Source organism: Vulpes vulpes, chromosome 1 (genome assembly GCF_048418805.1).
Source record: "Vulpes vulpes isolate BD-2025 chromosome 1, VulVul3, whole genome shotgun sequence".
NCBI lineage: Eukaryota > Metazoa > Chordata > Mammalia > Carnivora > Canidae > Vulpes > Vulpes vulpes.
The window spans coordinates 197053569-197074191 of NC_132780.1; the positions used below are offsets into that span (position 1 = coordinate 197053569).

At 47.8% G+C, this 20623-nt stretch overlaps 1 long non-coding RNA gene across 2 annotated transcripts; it reads left to right on the top strand.

The window, feature by feature from the left end:
* The first annotated feature begins 5643 nt into the window (after positions 1 to 5643).
* LOC112925103 (uncharacterized) lies at positions 5644 to 17793 on the top strand. Of its 2 annotated transcripts, XR_011997472.1 has the most exons (4): positions 5644 to 6009; positions 13855 to 14015; positions 15541 to 15716; positions 16397 to 17793. It is a non-coding gene; the product is annotated as an uncharacterized lncRNA (long non-coding RNA). The 2 variants fall into 2 exon arrangements; XR_003236020.2 differs by lacking the exon at positions 13855 to 14015 and having other exon boundaries at positions 5717 to 6009.
* Positions 17794 to 20623: the final 2830 nt, after the last annotated feature.

Below are 20623 nucleotides of genomic sequence, written 5' to 3' on the forward strand. Positions count from 1 at the left end.
AGCAGGCAAACTCTTTTCATTGGCCTATGAGGACTGCCCGTGACCTGAGCCCTGCTTTTCTCTCCAATCTCAGCTTATTCTAGTCTTCTTCATTCAGCCCCCAGAACAGCGGCTGGCACATAGTAGATTCTGAACTTAAAACAAAGTGGGACCGAATGAATCCATGGATATGGTTTTCTGACTGTACCACAGGGGAAAAAAAATCATCCCTGCTTAACAAACATAGTTTTCTATGAATTATTTACAAATTGTATTGATTGTTTTTTTTTTTTTGTATTGATTGGTTTTGATATCTCAGTAGACTCTTTGAGAATAGATTGAGAATAGAAGGGGTGATAATTTTGGTTTTCCAATAGTTGATCTTAATTATTCTTTTGTAATCGTTGGATATGAGGACCATTTATTTGTTAGGTCAATTTTTTAATGCATAACAAGAATGTGTGTTCCCTGAGGATAGGATCTTCCTTTCTCACTGCTGTATCTCTTTGACATAGGAAAATGCCTGGCTCATAGTAGGCATCCAATAAACAGTTGTTGAATGAATATTGCAGAAGTAAACAATAATGAAAGCGTAGCATTAAGGTAGAGAGGATAAAGGCATAATATTCATGTAGGGGCAAGTACGCGTCTTTCTATTCCTCCCATATGTTAGGATGTTTGTAGGGGTTGGGAGAAGGTGTGCCTACACTAATGCAAAAGTAGTGTCCAATCATTTAGACAATTGTTGAACAAAGAACTGGCTGAAAAGTTAAAAGCTCATACTGAAATATAGTTTTGGAATCTATCTTTTGGCATGTGATAGGATTAAATGGGGCACAGTTGGTAGCAGTTTGGTCCCTACACTGCCACCAGAGTGGTCTTTTAAAAATGAAAGTCAGATCATGCTTCTCCTCTATTCAAAACTCTCCAGTGATCTTACCTCACACCATATACAAAAATTAATTTTCAATAGATCAAAGACCTAAACATAAGAGCTAAAACAATAAGACTTTTAGAAGACAACATAGGGGAAAAGCTTCACAACATTGGTTTGGCAATGGTATTTTGGATATAACACCAAAAGCACAGGGAGCAGAAGAAAAAAATAGAAAAACTGGACAGCATCACAATTCAAGGCTTCAAAGGACACTAGAAAGTGAAAAAAAGGCAACTTACAGGATGGGAGAAAATATTTTAAAATCATAAATTTGATAAAGTATTAATGTCTAGAATATATAAAGGACTTTATAACTCAACAGCAAAAAACCTAACAACCCAATTAAAAATAGGCAAAGGAGGGGATCCCTGGGTGGCTCAGCAGTTTAGCACCTGCCTTTGGCCCAGGGCGTGATCCTGGAGTCCTGGGATCAAGTCCCACATCGGGCTGCCTGCATGGAGCCTGTTTCTCTCTCTCTCTCTCTCTGTGCCTCTCATGAATAAATAAATAAAATCTTAAAAAAAAATAGGCAAAGGACTTGAACAGACATTTCTGTAATGAAGATACACAATGACCAATAAGCATATGGGAAGATGTTCAACATCGCTAATCATTAGGGAAATGCAAATCAAAACCACAAGATACCACCTCACACCCATTAGGATAGCTGTTATCAGAAAATCCGAAAATAACAGGTGTTGGAGAGGATGTGGAGATATTGAAGCCCTTGTGCACTTTTGGTGGAAATGTAAAATGGTGCATGCAGGAAAACAGTATGGTGATCCCTCAAAAAAAATCAAACATAAAATTACCACATGATCCCAAATTTCCATTTCTGGGTATACAGCCAGAAAAATTGAAAACAAAGAGACTCAAAGAGTAATTTGCACAGCTCCGTTCATAGCAGCTTTATTCACAATGGCCAACAGGTGAAAGCAGCTCAAGTGTCCCTTGATAGTAGAATGGATTAAAAAACGTGTATCTATACAACGGAATATTATTCAGTCTTAGGAAGGAAGGAAAGTTTGACACAACACAGGTGAACCTTCAGAACCTTATGCTAAATGAAATAAGCTGGTCACAAAAGGACAGATATGAGTCCACTTACATAAGGTGCCTAAGAGAGTCAAATCATAAAGAAACAAGAAAGTAGAATAATAGTTGTCAGGGATTGAGGAGATGAACAGTAAGAGGGAATGGGGAGCTGGTTAACGAGCACGGCATTTCCGTTTGTGACAATAAAAAAGTTCTAGAGCTGGATGGTTGCATGACAACGTGACGGTACCTAATGCCATTGAACTGTACACTTAACAATGGCTAAAATGATAAATTTTATGTTGTATGTATTTTACCGCAATAAAAACTCATCTTTACAACCACACTTGGAATTAGTAATATTATTCTGTTACTGTCCCCATTGGACAGGTGACGCACCTGAGGCTCAGTGGGTATATGATTTGCCCAAGGTTGCCTAGCTCGTGAGTCACAAACAAAAAACAAAACAAAACAGAACAAACCCTCCAGTGATGCCCCATTTCAGAATAAAGGCCAGACATCCTTCGCATGTCTTCTAAATGACCCTCCATAGTCTGGCCCACGTCGTGACCTCTCGGATGCCTTCTTTTATACGTTCCCTGTGGTTTGCTTTGCTCCAACTCACATATGTCAGGGGCGCTCCTGTCATAGGACACATACACTTGCTATTATCTCTGCCCACAGTGCTCTTCCTCCCTTCTTTTTTTTTTCTAAGATTTTATTTATTTATGAGAGAGAGAGAGAGAGAACGAGAGAGCACAAACAGTGGAGAGGGAGACGCAGACTCCCTGCTCCTTGAGGTGGGGCTCGATTCCAGGACCCTGAGATCATGACCTGAGATCATGGCCTGAGCCAAAGGCAGATACTTAACCACCGGAGCCACCCAGGCCCCCCTCTCCCTCTCTTTTCTGCTTTTAAGGTTTTGCTCCACCTTCTCAATGAGGCTTCTCCAACCACACCTATTTCCACTGCAAACCCTTCCTCCACCACAGACATACTTGTGTTCTTCTTCATGTTGCTCCTTATCACTTATTTCCACCCGACACCATTTATCTGTCTATACCTAACCTACATTTTCCTATCTGACTTGCTCTGTGAAGACAAGAATTTTTGTCTCTTGCGTTCTCTGCTTGATTCCCCGCACCTTGAGCAGGTGCCTGACACATAACAGGTGCCAAGTTAATACATGTTGAATGAATGAATGAATAATGAAAATGTTACATGCTTATACTCTGATGAGTTATGACACCTCACTCTGGTTACCTTTGCATTTTCAATGATCCATTCGCCTGTGTATCCACTCTGATCTCTGCTAGCTTATCAGGATCAGCTTTTGTCTCCCCAAAGTGTCTACATGATTCACAACACAGAAGTTGCCTATATGTGTATGTTAACTGAGTTTTGGTGGAAATTAAGACTCGAATGTGAAAGAGAACCAGCAGGTATGTCATTGTGTCCCCTTCTAAATACCCCATCCAAAAATTTCCCCAAAAAACTCATGTTCTGGTCTTGGAACAAAACGAGACTATTCATTATGTGTTAAGTGTGGTCCTGCTCTTGTAGTCTGTCTTCAGATTGAGAAAGTGAAGCTAATCAAATGAGAAATTTAATTACAAACAACTTTTCTGACGTCTGAATCTGGAGGCTCGGAGCAAGCACAGATTAAAAGGACACTCAGAGTCATTTTTGCATAGGACTCAGCCTTAGTTAAAGACACCCCCGCCCTTAACCTTTAGGCAACACAGGCTCGATGTCTTGGTTGAAGAGTTTCCTGCAAGAGTCCAGAATTCTTTTCATTTCAGAAACCCTCAACGGTGCTATTGGGAAATTCTTGGCTTTTGCTTCCCCACCGGTGAATGGGTCCAACGCCGAGAAAAGAAAGACATTAAGTAGTGAAGGACCTGGGGTCTGGAAGAGATGTGCTCCATCTGCTGAGGCATTTTCTGCACACGGCTGGGCTTTTTTTTTTGTTTTTTCCTAATTTTTTTTTTAAACACTCGCCCAGCAAACTGCACAGTAAGTCATTCGTGCCAATAAAATGACAGTCTTCTTCAAGGCCACAGATTACGAATATGAATTATCTGCTGGAAATTGGCTCTCTCTCTCTACATATATATAAATTGGATTTTCCAAAATTTCCCACTTGCCTAGGAAGCAAAATACAAAGCTGGATGAGGAAACGTGACTCAGCCCCCTCCATTTAGTATTTACTGCCAAATAACGGATTTCTCAGGAGAAAAGTCATATTTCCCAAACCACCACCAAAGTGAAAGGAATCTGATCCTCAGTGTTGGCCCCAGACTCTCCCTGAGGCTCTGGTGGAGTGAGGGGCAGTGACGAGAGGTGGTGTGAGCCCCAGAATGCTTTGCCTCCTCTTGTGGGACATTTTTTGACAGCTATGGACCATTCTCATTTCCACGGGACAAGGTCTATTATGGTCAAAAGAATGTGACCCAAGCCTTGTAAAAGCAACAGCATGATGTTTTCTCCTTGAAAGCATGTTTTAATGGAACTGAGTGGGCCGTGTTACAAATAATCACACTCGCAGGATATTTTAGAAGCAACACGGACTTCTCTGAATGACAGCCCGGTTAAGTAGCAACACAATAGTCTGGGCTCCGGGAAGCCCAGTGTGAGCAAGGACTCCGAGCTATGCGTTTTTTTTTTTAATTTTTTTGTTAACTTTTATTTATTTATGATAGTCACAGAGAGAGAGAGGGAGAGAGGCAGAGACACAGGCAGAGGGAGAAGCAGGCTCCATGCACCAGGAGCCCGACGTGGGATTCGATCCCGGGTCTCCAGGATCGCGCCCTGGGCCAAAGGCAGGCGCTAAACCGCTGCACCACCCAGGGATCCCATATGCGTTTCTATGACTGTCTTTGGGTGTAGGTTTTCTTACCTGTGGAATCAGATGTCACTACTCAGTAGACACAAGTGTCAGAAGGATTGGCGCCTCCTAAATGCTCACGTTGGTTTCCTCCGCCCAGCCACCACTACTCGCCAGCACTTTCTGCTGGACTTTGAAGAATGTTGGTGTGATAATCGCAGGCAAGAACCTCCGCCTCTGGAAACCCTATGTTACTGCACACTCACGGAGCTTCAGCTCGGGTTCCACACCCAGAAAGAATTGTGTAACTCAGGGGGACTGTTCCCACCTCTTCCGTGATCACACCTGGGGTGAGAGACACGCATACCTGAAGGAACGTGTGATGCTTTGTGGAAGTCAGTCTTGAGCGTGGTACAGTGTGGCCTTCGGGACCCTTCCATCTGTCCCAGCACTGGACAGCCTGCGGGTATGAGGGGAGAGGGGGACAGAGAATAGGTAGGAGAGAGGGAGACTATGTGACTTCAGTTTTGAGGGCGGCCCACTTTGGAGCGTGTTTACAGAGAGGCTGTGCTCCTGGGAGCCCCGCAGCACAGCGTGGAGGGGTGGTCCAAGGAATGAAGACGGTCCTAGGGCTGCCCTCTGGTCTCCCCTCCAAACCACCGTGTGTGTGTGTGTGTGTGTGTGTGTGTGTGTTCAAGGGAAAGAATCTGGGCTTATTCATGAGCGGCGCTATCTTTCCACAGGATATTCATTGTTTTGAAAATAGGAGAAAACCTCAGCAGCTCTGAAGCATATAATTATGCTTTCTTATTACCCAACAAGAATGTTCTCCGGAGTGTTGTTGTGATGATATACTTGCAAGTACTTGGCAGAGAGAAGGGGAGCCGAGGAGGAGGGTGGGAGGCCAGGGAGCCGAGCGCTTGCCTTCCATTCGGCTTGTTCCGTCTTTCCTGTCTAACAGCTCTCGCGGCTCTGACTTGAGGCTTTTCCTCAAGTCGGCGAGGTGGATTTTTGGTGTGGGTTCCCAGGCTCCATTTGGTTATCAGTGTAATAAGTGATTTCAGAGTATTAGGGCAGATTCCACGATCACTGAATCATGTACAGATTCAAGGCCAGATGATGACATCAGAAACATATGTGCTCGTCTGGAGGCAACGCTTGGCCTGAGAACCAGAGCAAGATCTCCAGTGGGAGAATTAGACTTTCGCTGGCCTGAAGAGGACCCCAGGAGGTGAGTTGCTTTATCTTTTGCCCCCAGGCAAGGAGTCACTTAAGAAAAAATCCCCTTTAAATGGTTGATGTGCTGTTCTCGAATATTTCTGGGAGAGCTCTTTCAAAAAGCTAGGGCTTAAGTGCTTTACAAACAAGGCAGGGCTTCGCGTGTGAGGAATAAACTCTGTGTGCTGTAACTCATAATTACCATGATTTTATAAACCTGGAATTTCCTAACCAAGCTCTTTATTTTCATTCAGAGCAGCATCCTGGGAAATTTCTTCATTCATCATATCTTGCCCACCTCGTTGCCCATCCCTGTTTTTAAAAAAGGCATATTCCCAGAGTTGTGTTTTAGATAGGCGCATCACTACATGGGGTGTGGCGACTCCTCCAAATGCTTTTTATCAAGCCATGGGACACATTTTTAAATCATTTTATCAGTTGACATCATATCTGAGCTTTATGCAAGCCCTGTGGTTTCCATAGTAACAAAATCACTTCACAGTATAAGAAACACGTGGAAGATTATAGGGGGACAAAAAAGAGGGAATCGAATGGAACAAAAGGCAGGAGCTAAATTCAGAATTTCTTGGGATGCTGGTTTTATTGTTGTTTTATTTACTTCAAAAGACTAGTACAAATCCTCTTGATGCTACTACGTGCAAATGGTGTCCACATGTTCTTGTCATCTTCAGGGTGACAAGGTCATCTTACTCCAGGCTACGGTCTTACCGACGCCTACATTCCCCATTGTGTGTGCTCCTGTGTATCTATGTATGTCTACGTGCGCACACACACACGCGCGCACAACACACGGAAGATCTGTGGTCTCTTCTCAAGAACCTGATTTCACCATTTTAGATTAGGGACCAGTAGTAAGATATCTTTCCAAAGGACCTGCCTCATTTTCTCTCTGGGCACGCAGAAGCACCAAGACACTCCAAACTCTCTTGTGTTCGGATGAATAGTGTGGTGACTTGACAGCATCGTTCGTTCACTCGCTCATTCGTTAGAGACGTATTTACTGAGCATCTCTTATGACAGACAGAGCCCTTGAGCCAGACACGGAGCTACACGTTGGATACCTGTAAGTGCAATGTGGGTATGAGAGGTTGGGTGGGAACCTCCCTGGTCTCTCACCCGGTCTCCTCTGTGGCCAGTAGCTCACATTCCCCACGCGCCCAGGTCTACCGGCAGCTCAGGTGGCAGCTTAGGCTCCTCACCTAATTGTTAGAGGAGTGGACTTGTGGGTCTTTCACTTATTAACTTCTCTGGATGAGGAGACTTGTGTTCTTGATCCTGTTTTTCCTACCATTCTGATGGGACGAATCCCATGTAATCCCAGCACTTTGGCCTCTGAGTGACGAGAACTAGGACAGGATCAGCTGGGAATTTTAAGGCAACATCTATGTTTGGGACACATCATTAAGCAAATACTAGCTGTCCGAGGCAATGCATTTCTCCTCTTGGTTATGTCAGAAACTAGAACCAAAGGGAAGGCCTTTGTCCCAACTCTCCTCAGTGATAAGCATCAGGACCATTAATTCCAGAGCCCGAAGAAATGTCTTCCTTCTGGAAACATCTCCTTGGAGACTGACAGTCAGAGTAAATACTGACGCCCTCTCTCTGTGCCCGCCAAACACCTGTTTGGACTGTTCTGGAGGCCTTTCTGAGGGAGGGCTCCCCTTGGGAGGGCGGGCTCACAGGCTTAGCTGGGAGGCCGCAGGCTGCGAGGTGGGCGTGCCCAAGAACACCTCACCGGCATTCGGGCCCATCTCTGGGAAGAAGCACTGGTAATTAGAAAGTTTGCCATCTTTTTCTTGGAGAAGGATTTCTGTCCCCGGACAACAGAATAGCCCTAATAAGTGTGATCCGCAGAGTGCGTGGCTGGAAGGGCATACGATGGTTAGGGACTTAACCCTGCTTTCAGGGTGAGCCTCGGCCCTCCCCCCGGGCACACCTCTTCTCCTGTGCATGCAAGTCTACCCCTTTGCCTCCTTCCGGACTTGGTTCTGGTGATTATTCACTCCTTCTGTCTTATATCTTCAATTGCTTTCTGTTCTTTGGCTTCTCCCTCTGATACATAAATAGATGCAAAACTCCCCAAACCTTTCAAGACAAAACACTCAAGCAAATGAAACCTCGTGGTCAGCCTTCTCTTTTTTTCAGCCTCTTACAGTCGAGCTCTTGTCCCACCTCTGCTGAAATTCTTGCTGGGGTTGCAGTCACCTCCCACCTGCCAGGTGCAGAGTCCTGTTTCTGTCCTCCCACTTGCGTCCTCTGCAGCCCTGGAAGCTCTCAAACACCCACTCGTTTTTGATAAGCACTTCTCCGGCTTCTGTACCATTACTCCCTCTTGAATTTCCCCTGCGTCTCTATCTTCCACCGATTCTGTGCAGTATCTTCACCATTTCTCCTTCTCTGTCCAAGGTTAGAAATCAGCGTTTCCAGATAAGATCCTACCCTTGGTACTCATCTCTCTCAGCATATTTTCCTTTTTTTTTTTCAGCATATTTTCCATATGAAATGTTCTCCCACATAAAATTGCCATTCTTGTAGGTAAAATGTGATCAAATGTTAGCGATTTCATATGGTTCAACCCATAACAATTTCCATATCCCCATTCCTAGCCCCGATCTTTCTCCTAAGCTTAGACAAACATTTCCAATGACCACCTGGACACTTCCAACTGGATTGTCCTAAGTCACCTCAAAATGAATACCCTTTCTCTGCCTCAAGTATTCTTAATCCTTTTTTTAAAGTAGGATCTACACCCAGCGTGGAGCCCAGTGCAGGCCTTGAACTCACAGCCCTGAGATCAAGATCTGAGCTGAGATCAAGGGTTGGATACTCAACGAGCCACCCAGAAGCTCCGGAAATTTCAGTAATTCTTGAAATCTTTCTCTTTTTTGTATTTCCGTAGCCAGTCAGTCACAAAGCCAGCGAATCTCATCTCATGAAGGTCCCAACTTCATTATCTTAGATCAGAGCATTACCATTGTTCACCTTGGGGATTGCAGTGGTTTCATCTGTGCAATTCCAGCTTCTCTTTACCCTGCATTCCACTTCGTCCCATATCGTACCACCAAAAATATTTGTCTAAAAAACAAAGCTGACCGTGTAACTCCAAGATGCATCACCGTCTAGTTGCTGTACTCAGCTCCCGTGATTCTGTGCCTCCAACCCTTCACCACAGTCATTCTGATGGAATGAGTTGTTTCCTGAAACACCAGACTCTTTCACAACCCTGTGCTTTCTTCTGTCTGCATTGTTCTTCTCGTTCTCTAAGAAATTCTGAATCAGCCTCCGAGAGTCTGCTTAAAAACCTTCTCTTATGTCAAGCCTCCCCCAACTCTTCCCACCAAGGTGGTCCTGTGGTTTCCATTCGCTTTGCCCATTTTTCTATTCTAGCACTTTTCAGGTCATCTGGTAGTTTGATTTATCCATTTAACATTGGTCGTCTCTAATAGATTAAAAACTCAGGTCACGTTTCTCTCATTTCTGTATTCAGAGTATGTCCATTTCTTCTTTTGTTTAAGTGCTTTGAGGGAGGCTCCCGTGGGGTTTCAGAGGAAGTTGTAGAGGAAAGAGGGTACAAATAATTCAACCTTTCAGTTAGTGTTCCTTGACAAATTAGAAAGACTCCCTTTTGACACAGGGTCCCTGTCTAATCTTGATGATCAGAAGGGATGGGAGCCCAAAGTTGTTAGATCACTGATCCTCAGGATGCCAGCTCTCAGCACTGCCCACTGAAATCCCAGAGTGGAACAGGAAAGAGGAGGAAAGAGGAGACCATGCCCAAGTCAGAACTCAGAGTCAGTGTAAAGAATTAGATCTCTGGCCATCTTCTCTCGGATATGGTGGGCTGCTATTCACACGGTGGACCTGCCCATTGCCCGGCCCTTGCCCAGCACACTGACTGCCATTCCCTGCCCCCTGCTCGAGGCAGCACCAAATTATTTGTATTTCTCTACATATAATGTGCTCCTAACACCCTCTTTGCTTTTGCTCATGGTGTTGTCTTTGCTAGAACGCCGCTTCAGACCCCGCATCCATTTTGATGAATGAATCCCCAATCAAGATAAATTCAGCCATCACCTCTCCAACCCTCACCCATCTCTGACCCATCCGTCTTCTTTACCAGGGTGGGTTGGATGCTGTTCTGCAATGGCATCCTCTACACTAGTGCCGGATTTTCACGGCATAATGTTGCCCGGCTGAGGAAACAAGCTCCGATTTCCAACCCAAGTTCACTGCCTTGCGTGTGCCTTTAGAGCTGGAATTATTTCCTAATTCACACAAAGGCAGACTCAGAGTGCCCTGTGCGTATCCCCACCCTGGCATGATCGACCACAGGGTACTACGGGTATCTATCCGTCTATTTCCTCCACTGGAGCCCCTGGAGGGCCTGCTCCTGTACTTAGCACAGCGTTTGGCATTGAGTAACTGTTGAGTGAAATGTTTGTTGGATTCTAACAGTTATTAAGGACTAGACACTGTTCTAAGAACTTTCGAGGCCTCAAGTCATTGACTTCTCACAATAATCGTGAGGAGAGGGACAACTTTACCCATTTACACAAGAGCGAAAACTGAAGCACCAAGCAATGAAGAGAGGTGCTTCCGTCACATGCTGGTGTGTGCGCTTCAGCCAGGGCTGGCTGCCTTTGGGCTCCCTGTAGCCCATCCTCTTTTTTTTTTTTTTTTTAAAGATTTTATTTATTTATTCATGAGAGACACAGAGAGAGAGAGAGGGGCAGAGACAGAGGCAGAGGGAGAAGCAGGCTCCATGCAGGGAGCCCGACGTGGGACTCGATCCCTGGTCCCCAGGATCAGGCCCTGGGCTGAAGGTGGCACTAAACCACTGAGCCACCCGGGCTGCCCAGCCCATCCTCTTAGCCACTGTACCACACCACCTCTTAACTGAACACTTGTCAGTCCTCTACTTCCTTGTGTTTCTCCTTCAGGAAAAATACAAAAACAAGGACGCCTGGGTGGCTCCGCAGTTGAGCATCTGCCTCTGGCTCAGGGCGTGACCCCGGGGTCCTGGGATCGATTCCCACATCTGGCTCCTTGCAGGGAGCCTGCCTCTCCCTCTGCTGTGTCTCTGCCTCTCTGTGTGTGTCTCATGAATAAATAAGTAAAATATTAAAACAAAACAAAACAAAACAAAACAAAAAAACCCCAAATAGTCCTTTGTGCTGCACCTGGGAACCCTACTCCCAATCTGGATACTTGCCTAGACATGTAGGTGTCTCCTTTACACGGTGTAACGTCCTCTGCCCTGAAACCTAGCTTCTAGTGGAATGGGTTCCCGGCTTCCTTCTCTAGAACACGCCAGAAAGATTCCCTAAGAGAAGGTGAGCCAAGGGCCAGGCCTTCTAGGCCAAGGGGTGTGGGTCGGGGGGTGGTTTGTGGAGGAGGCAAGGCAGGTATTGTGGAAGCAAGAGAGGAAAGAAAGGGGGTTGGTTGCAAGCCGAGTGACGGGGCACAAAGGATGGAGGCTAAAATCATTCACACGGTCACCAAGAACAATTAAATGTGAAAAGGGAGGTGCAGACTGAGAGTGCTCTGAGAACAGAGAGAAGCTTCTGGAAAGCTTGTGGTCCAACATTCCTGGGAGAAAACTTCCAGGTCAGGCCCGGATTCTTGACCGTGTCTCAGGTCCTAGATGCCGTCAGATGGGCGCCGGGCCATTCCTCCGTGTCCTCCGCCCTCCTGGGCCGACAGCCCTGGCAGCCGTGGATGAGGGGGCGGCCTCCGGGGAGCGAGCTGCGGCCAGGGAGGCCAGGCCAGGGCCCGGGCAGCTGGAGCCGGGACTGATCTCTGGCTCTCCCACGGACTCGGCCTTGGCCTGCGGGTCGCAGCCTCCGGTGCCTCGGTTTCCCCCACCTTGACGCAGGGATAACGATCCTCGCTTCTCTGTCTGGGGTGTTAATTAAAGTGTGGGCACCGCGTGGCAATGCCGGGATGAAAGGGCTTGCCAGCCCGGGGTCATCGTGACGCATGACTCGTGTCACCTGCAGGGCAAACTCGCCATCTGTGCTGCGTGTGGGGAGCCACGTCGGTCCCCAGCCACAGTCACGGGGGAAATGTGGATTTGCAAGTGGGACGTGTGTTCAGAGGCTGGCGCTTCATCCGGCGGCGGTGGACAGGGAAGAGGGCTGATTCTCGACTGTCACCTCTTTCAAGTTTTCCCTAGAGACTGCTGCTTCCCCTGCACCCCTCGGAGGCTGCTGGCCGCTTCCTGGGTGGCCCCCCAGGCCTGCGGCCTACCCCCCTGCCACCAGCCCTGCACCGCCCTGGGGCCCCGGGCCACGCAGCCAGCACCGCCTGCTCCCCTGTCGCGCCTGGGCCGCCCCAGAGCCCCGAGCGCCTTCTGCTGAACTGCCCCCGCGGGCGTCGTGTGCGAGGACCCGAAAATCCAAGGGTCTTGGACAAACCAGAACCGCTTATGACCACAGAGGAACACGTCGCAGATGTCACATTGCACGGTGACACACACAATGGATAGGTGCGTCCCCTGTGGGCCTCGATGTAGGAAGAGGTTAAATCAGTAAGGAAAAAGGTCAAGATGGGGATGGCCCGAGAAGCTTTAGATGCACCTAAGTTCATCACGTTAGGCCATAATGAGGCCATCAGGGCAGGGAGTTCGTGTCTTCATTCAAGAGCTGCGTCGATTTATTGAGCACCTTCTGTGTGCCAAGCGCTGTCCTGGGTGCCGGGATATCCAGCGGAGCACAAACCACACAAAAATCTGTATCCTACGTGGGTATGGATCTGGCGGAGAGAGGCCCACAGTGGAGGGACGTGCTTACGGCATCCCCGCTTGAACGATTATTCCTGTTTCGGGCTGCCCTGTCTCTGCAGGATTAGGACCTCGATCCGATCCCAAGCCCACTGCAGCCTTCTCTATAAATTAGCAAGAATGAAAATGTCTGAAATGAGGGGCGGTGGTTGTTCTTGCCTTTAACGTAGAAGCAGGGGTGATATTCAAACAATTTAACAACGAGTAGAGCACGGGTGCCGACCCACCCCGGTGGACACCGTGGTCCCTGCTGGGCCGGCATCCAGCCTTTACTTTCTGGGCCAAGATCCAGAGGACTCAGAGCAGGAGCCAGCGGAGATGGTGGGAGACTTCAGAGTGGGGATGTCTGGGGCTTGGTCTATTCACCAAGTTGTGTGGAAGGATCCCAGTACTTCAGCCCCAGGATGCCTGTATCAGACAGCGCCAGGTGAGGATCAATCCTGCTCTTGAAAGAATCTAGAAAAAGGATATGCTCAGGTGAGGTCTCAGTCAATATCCAACAGCCAAAGGAGGAAACACTGTTGATTTTAAAAATTTGAATCTCGGTCGGGACTGACTCTCCACAACCTTATAAGATGACTGAAAACAAGGTGGCCTTGAACATCGTCATGAGTGGCAGCCGGGTGATGCACAGTGCCCCGGACACCCAGCTCCAGTGAAAATGAACAGTTTTTACTGAAAAGAATGCAACAGCCCTGGGACATGCTCTGACGTGGTGATGGTTGCTTCTGGATCTACCCTTGCCTGGTCAGTGCTTGGTTTACAGTCAGAGCTGGCCGAGGAGGAAGCCACACCCTTGGCAGGTAGACTGGAAACACTGTTGGCAAGAAGCATCTGCCAAGCGACCCTAGTTGTGGTTGCTGCGGTGCCAGCGTATTACTGGTCCTTCAGGTTCCTCGCTTGTCATCATGGCTGGCAACACCTCCTGGCTTTTATTGAGGGCCTAATTGGAGAGCGTCTGGTGCCCAAAGGGCTTTTCTCGTTGACAACCAGTGGTGGAGGAGAGATATTGAATTGAGGTGAGCCATTCCTTGTGCATTCTTTTCTACCTCACAGGTGGAGCCTGGAAAAAATATCTCCTCTGTGGAATGCACAATGACTCCAAGACGGCTAGAGTGAGTAGAGGCTGCCCGAGAGAGTTACCCACCCACCCAAAAAGGAACGGAGCCCAATCTCATCAAATTTGCTGAAAACTGTTTGTGTGGTGAAAGAAGGATGTCAGTTACTCATACCCCTTTCCAGGGCAGTGTCCCGTCGATGGCCCCTGTTGGGAACCCACTTCTGTACCAGACGGCGGCAAGAGGACACCAGGGAAGTTAGTTCATGGACTTGCCACAATACTGTGACGTGGCACCGACAGAGAACTGGGCCAATCTGGTTTTGCCTCTTGTGACTGTGAACCAGGGACTTGTTGAGAGTCTGGGATGGGAATAAGTAGGTGCCGTGGCTGACAGTCACTGGGTGGAGTCAGAGTAGGGGTGCTTGGGGCCTTCACGGCTGTGCAGGTCAGATGGTGGGGGAGGCCGTGGGGGAAGAAAGCAGGCAGCATTGTGGTTAAGTGCTTCATTGCTTCACTGGGCCATTGTTAATGAGAACCTACCCTACATCAGGCACTCCTGCGGGTGCTGGTGGACCAAGTAGGAAAAATCCCAGCCCTCACGGAGCTGGCATCCTGGTGGGGAGACATGAAATCATCAAGAAAAATAAGAAATGTGTATTAGATAGTGATTAATGCTGGGAGGTTTAGCAATAACGCAGGAAAAAATAAAGGAAGGGGAACAGAGGACACAAGATCAGTGAAATGTAGACATCTGATCAATGATGACTAGAAGGAGGTTCGTTGTACCATTCTGGGTATGTTCAAAATTCTTTAAAGAATTTTAAGGGGCACCTGGGTGGCTCAGTGGTTGAGCATCTATCTTCGGCTTGGGTCGTGATCCTGAGGGTTCTGGGATCGAGTCCCAAATCGGGCTCCCTGCATGGAGCCTGCTTCTCTCTCTGCCTGCGTCACTGCCTCTCTCTCTCTCTCTCTCTCTGTGTCTGTCATGAATAAATAAATCTTTAAAAAAAGAATTTTAAAAAGGTTTTAAAATTTTAAAAAGAATCCAGGGAAGTTGACTTGGAAGTGGTGGGGTGAGGTGGGCTTACAGTTTGAGACAGAGGGATGGCTTCACTGAGAAGGCATCTGAGCAAAGGCCTAACAGGAGTGATAAGCAGATCGCTGGGGATGAGCACTCCAGGCAGAGGGAACAGCAAGTGCAATATCCCTGAGACAGGGGTGTTCCTGCAGTGTTAAAGGAGCACAGGGTAGAGAGCACGGCCAGCACGGCCACACTGCTGGGACTGGGGTGCAGGGGTGCACATCACATAGGATCTCTGGGTCATGTAAGAATCCAGTCTTTTGCTAGGAGCGAGATGGGGAGCCACTGGAGAATTCTGGGCAGAGCAGTGACATGAGTAGACACAAGTTTTGGCAGATCTTGGAGCTTTTGGAGTGAAGATCTCTGAATTTCTACCTCTGGGTTTAGACTGAGCATCCTCGAAGCCAGGACCACCCCGTAGTGTTTTCAAGACCTAGCTCAGCTATGCTTTCTGTGCGTGGATGTCCTTGGAAGTCGAACGTCTTCTTCAATTCCTGTGTGTTCCTCTACTCGGTCTTGTTTATCTGACTTGGCTTCAGTGGGTCTCTATTTCTCAAACTGAAACAAATCTCAGGGACAGCCACTTTTTCTCATTGTACAGCTGCCACTGTTGGAGGGCAGGCAACCATGCTGCAAGAGCTGTTCCTCACACCCCAGCCTAGGAGGTGAGAGGCCAACAGCACAGCTGAGGAGGTGAGGGGACACCACCACCGCTCAGAAGATGAGGGGTCCGTACCATAGCTCGGGAAGCGAGAGAACACCACCACGGCCCAGGAGGTGAGGAGACAGTATCACAGCTCCCGAGGTGAGGGGGCAACACCACAGCCCCGGAGGTGAGGAGACAGTATCACAGCTCCCGAGGTGAGGAGACAACACCATAGCCCAGGAGGGTGAGAGGCCAATACCATAAATTCTGTCCGAGGTGACACTCGCCCCACTGACTTCATAAGCCCTCGGGCAGTCTAAATTTCTGTGATATTTTTACTTAGGAACTTTAAAACAAAAAGTACATGTAAACCAAATATTGATACAATTGCTCATTTTTAAATCTCATGTTATCAGAAATAATAAAATACAAAAGCATTCCCTATGCTCCTCAGGTGCTACCGAGAAGTTAAGAGGTAGAACCAACCGGGATCCCTGGGTGGCGCAGCGGTTTAGCGCCTGCCTTTGGCCCAGAGCACGATCCTGGAGACCCGGGATTGAATCCCACGTCGGGCTCCCAGTGCATGGAGCCTGTTTCTCCCTCTGTCTGTGTCTCTGCCTCTCTCTCTCTCTCTGTGTGCCTATCATAAATAAATAAAATTTAAAAAAAAAAAAAAAAAGAGGTGGAACCAACCAACTAAAGATGACCATTGAAGACAAGAGCTTTTAATGATCATTTCGGTTGCTTTGATGGTTCCGTCGGGTGCCGTTCCTTAGGGTCTTATTTTACTTGGCATTTTTCATGTCCATAGGGTTGAAGAACTACCAAAGACAGCGCCTACTGCTGAGTCGGCCAGGTCTCCAAGGCCTCCTGGCCCTGAAGTCAACTTCTCACTCCACGCCAAACCTCCGAGGGCCGACCCTTCCAATGCTTTCACATGAGCCTTGGCCACAAAGAACTCAAGCAAAGCCAGGATTCACACGTGGAAATGGGCTGAAGGTGGCTGTGTGACCTCCTCACACGAGAATGTCACAAAACCAGTTTGCTCAACAGCTCTCACGCTCTCATGAGTGAATGGACAAGTATGAGCTGGATGGCTTCTTCTAGTAACGTTGCCCGCGGAATCCTTTTGTACTCCAAATGGATGAGCCAACTGCCATGTTTGTTTCCCACTGTAAAAGTTTTACTAAGAAAGGAAAATTAGAAAAAAAAAAAAAGATTTTTTTTTTTTTTTTTTCGAATCCACTGGACTCTTTATACCTTGACATAGGAGGAACTGTCCCGGCGTTGAGGCTAATGAGCATGTACGTAGTGTTTACATATCACATTCTGTGTTTCCTATGATAGTCTATAATCCTTCACTACCTCTCTTGCATGAAATTGCCCGATTTTTATCAATTTTATGTTACAGAAAATGGTGGGGTAGGTGGAGAAGGTGGGTGAATCCTTTCCGGGATTATATGCTTGCAGTGACGGAGTCAGAATGCACGCCGCTCGGGGTTGGTGCACACAGCAGTGATTTTGAACCGGGCCCCACCTCAACCCGACTTGGCCAAGCCCTCTTGCAGTTGTTATCCCAGGCAAACTAGTGTGGATTCGAACCCTGGTCAACATTATGTCCTTCTCTATAACATGATAGAAACATGGGGGGAAAGAGGGCTCTTGCCTATCCTTGTAGGGTTTTATTTTATTTTATTTTTCGGGGTGGGGGAGTGACTCAGCCTGAACACCTACATTTAGGGAGGCAAAATTGCAGGACAGTCCCTGAAAGCGAGGACTCCTTTGTCACGAGGGTGTGAGTACTTCCAGTCCATGAGGTTATCTGGAAGGGTGCTAGGAGAAGGTTTTCTCTGGATTCTGAGCAAACTGAACTCCAGGGAGAATGACCTAGCTATTGAGAAGATTCTGGCTCGAATATGACTTGGACCCTACTTTTCTTCCCATTTGAAATACAGAAATTAGAATAATCTCAGTTTGGGGGCACCTGGGTAGCTCTGTTGGTTAAGCATCTGACTCTTGATTTGGGCTCAGGTCATGATGTCAGGGTTGTGGGATCCAGCCCGGCGTCGGGCTCTGCGCACAGCTCGGAGTCGGCTTCTCTCCTTCTCCCTCCTCCATCCCCCACCTGTGTGTTCTCTCTCTCTCTCTCTCTCTCTCTCTCTCTTTCTCTCAAGTAAATAAATCTTAAAAAAAAAAAAAAAAAAAAAAGGAATCTCAGTTTATTTCTCTGAGCAGGGCAACAATGAGAACTATCAGACTATGCGCGGCTGCCCAAACCTTCCCCAAGAAGCAAACTGGTTTTCCAAAGGATGAGCAGCTAATAACACATTCTACAAATATCTGCCACTTATTAATAGCCAAAGCCAAGTTAATGTGTCCTGGTTCTCCACCAGGGCCACCCGAAGCTTGAACCCAGGGTTCTTCACTGTGGTGTGGTTTTTTAGTTCAAAACAACGACAGAGGGGATCCCTGGGTGGCTCAGCGGTTTGGCGCCTGCCTTCGGCCCAGGGTGCAATCCTGGAGTCCCAGGATCAAGTCCTGCGTCGGGCTCCCTGCATGGAGCCTGCTCCTTCCTCTGCCTGTGTCTCTGCCTCTCTATCGCTCTGTCTATCATGAATAAATAAATAAAATCTTAAAATAAAACAAAAAACAAAACAACGACAGAGACCATTTTCTTCTGACCCCCTGCCGGAGTATTATCGCTTTGCTTCCTGTACTCGCTGCTGTAACAAATAGACCGGACATTTTTTTTTCATGGTTAACATACTAGGGGTTTATTTCTCCATCGTCATCTCCTGCCTGGCAGGCTTTTCTCCACTTGATGACCCTGAGACACAGGCTGCTTCTGCCCTGCCCGTATCTCGCCTGAGATCAGTGATCACCCAGTCCCATGGGAGAGGGAGCAGAGGGGCTGATGCGCATCTAGCCGTCTCTGCCTCATTTCCTTTAGTAATGAGAGTAATCGATGGGCCTTATTTTCTGTGGTCCTTTACACCATGGTGCCACTTTGGAACAGGCCCAACATTTACGTTTCACCCCTTATACAAAACTTTCAATTGCCCGTGAAAGTCGTGGAGCAAAAGGGCTAATGCTGCATCCCTAGTGTGTGTGTGTGTGTGTGTGTGTGTGTGTGCGCGCGCGCGATTTTGGGCCTGTCAGGGCCTGTCCCGAAGGCTGGAAGGAATTCTGTTTGCATGAGGTCCGGAGGAGCTTCAAGGAGAGGCAGCGTGTGTCTGAGCATGAGACCAAGCTGGGCATGAGAGCAGGAATCCTTTACCTTGCAGACGGCGAGCTGGATGAGGAAGGAAACCCTACAAGAAAAGACAATGGTCTGGAACTCCTAGGCCTACGGATTCTGTGCACGGTGCGTGGGGCTGGCTGTACAGGGACGTAGGTAAGGATGGTGCCCTTGGTATTTCTGGGATTTACTGCTATAGAGAATCAAACCCGCTACACAGCTTACTGTGTACACATGACTCTCCCACTCTAGTGTCTTCATCACATGCATAACTTAATTATTACAGAAAATGCTTATCCGGGGAGACAGAAGTTGCAGACAATTTTATTGACCATTGTGAGAACTTCCTGATAGATGTATCAAGTCTTTATTTAAAAAAAAAAATTAACAAGATTTTGTTTATTTATTTGAGGGGGGGGGGAGAGAGAGAGTGAGAACACTCATGTGAGCAGAAGGGAAGTGGAAAGGGATAAGCAGACCCCCTGCTGAGCACGGAGCCCATTGCAGGCTCCATCCCACGACCCTGAGATCATGAGATTTTGACCTGAGCCAAAATTAAGAGTCTGACGCTCAACTGACTGAGCCACCCAGGTGCCCCTCAAGTTGTTTATTTAATTTGAATTTTAAAAAGCATTCAATGACAGCTTATAACCTAAACCTTTGGCTTCCAAAATCCTTGCTTTGTTTTGTCCACCCATACTAGATGATGGTATCATGAGCCTTCCTCGGCCCCGAGCACGCCGCACACCAAAACCCCGTCTTAAGTCAGACTTTGAGATCTCAGGACCTCCTTAGCCGCCCGCGCTCTGAGAGGCTATGAGACTCCATGGACAAGTGCTCTCCTTCACCGCGGTAGCAACAGGCTCAGCTTTGTCCGATCAGTGCGTTGTTTGGGTGATGTTCTGCACAGCCAGCGCTCCATGGTGTCTTCTGGTCCAGGGATTCGTGCCAGCTTCCAAAGGGGAGGGAAACCGTGAGGGCATGAGCATTGTACTTAGGGGAAAAGATCGTCCCCGTGGCAGGTCCAAGCCACTGAGTGGGCCCAACTGTCTCGGACTTCGGCTTACCATGTAAGACAAGGCCCCACCTCTAGACTGTGACTGGGAGAAATACAACAGTAGCTAGAGTCCCTGTGAGATGGCAGGAAGCAGCGTCCTTGTAGGAAGATGCTGGGAGCGGACCATGGCAGGAGGACGGGGAAAATAAACGCTGCCCAAGACCATGCTCAAGACGCCCGAGGGGCCCCTGAACTGGCAGCAGTCGATTCCACGGGTGAGGCCCTTCGCCCAGATCCGGGCTACTTTTCCCGGCACTGTGCTCCCCAAGCCAGGGATGCATGGCTATGCAAAAAGATTGGCATTTGGGAGACCCCCCTCGTAAAAGTGGAGTCCCTCTGTGATCTGCTGCCAGAGACCCGAGCAGCTGCTAGAAAGAGGAAATACTGGAAGAGCCGAAGAATGCCTGTGAGCTGCCCAAAAAAATGGAAGAGAGAGAGAGAGAGAGAGAAGGCTCATGGGCTCTGGGGTCTGGAGGAAGAAAAAGAGGAAAGGAAATGAAAAACATGTGATATCCATGGTAGGAAAGAGTCGGGGCCACAGGAGAACAATCTACCACAAGAGAAGAAGCTGCCTTCGTCCCCACGAACTGAGATATTATCAGCCCCAAGGACAATAGGACTGTGGACCAGCATCTAATTCAGGGCTGGGTGAGGGATGGGGGAAAGAAGAATTTATCATCACTGCAGGGTAAATATTTGCATTAAATGCCTCTGATAAAACTTTCACTTTCCCCTGGAGAAAA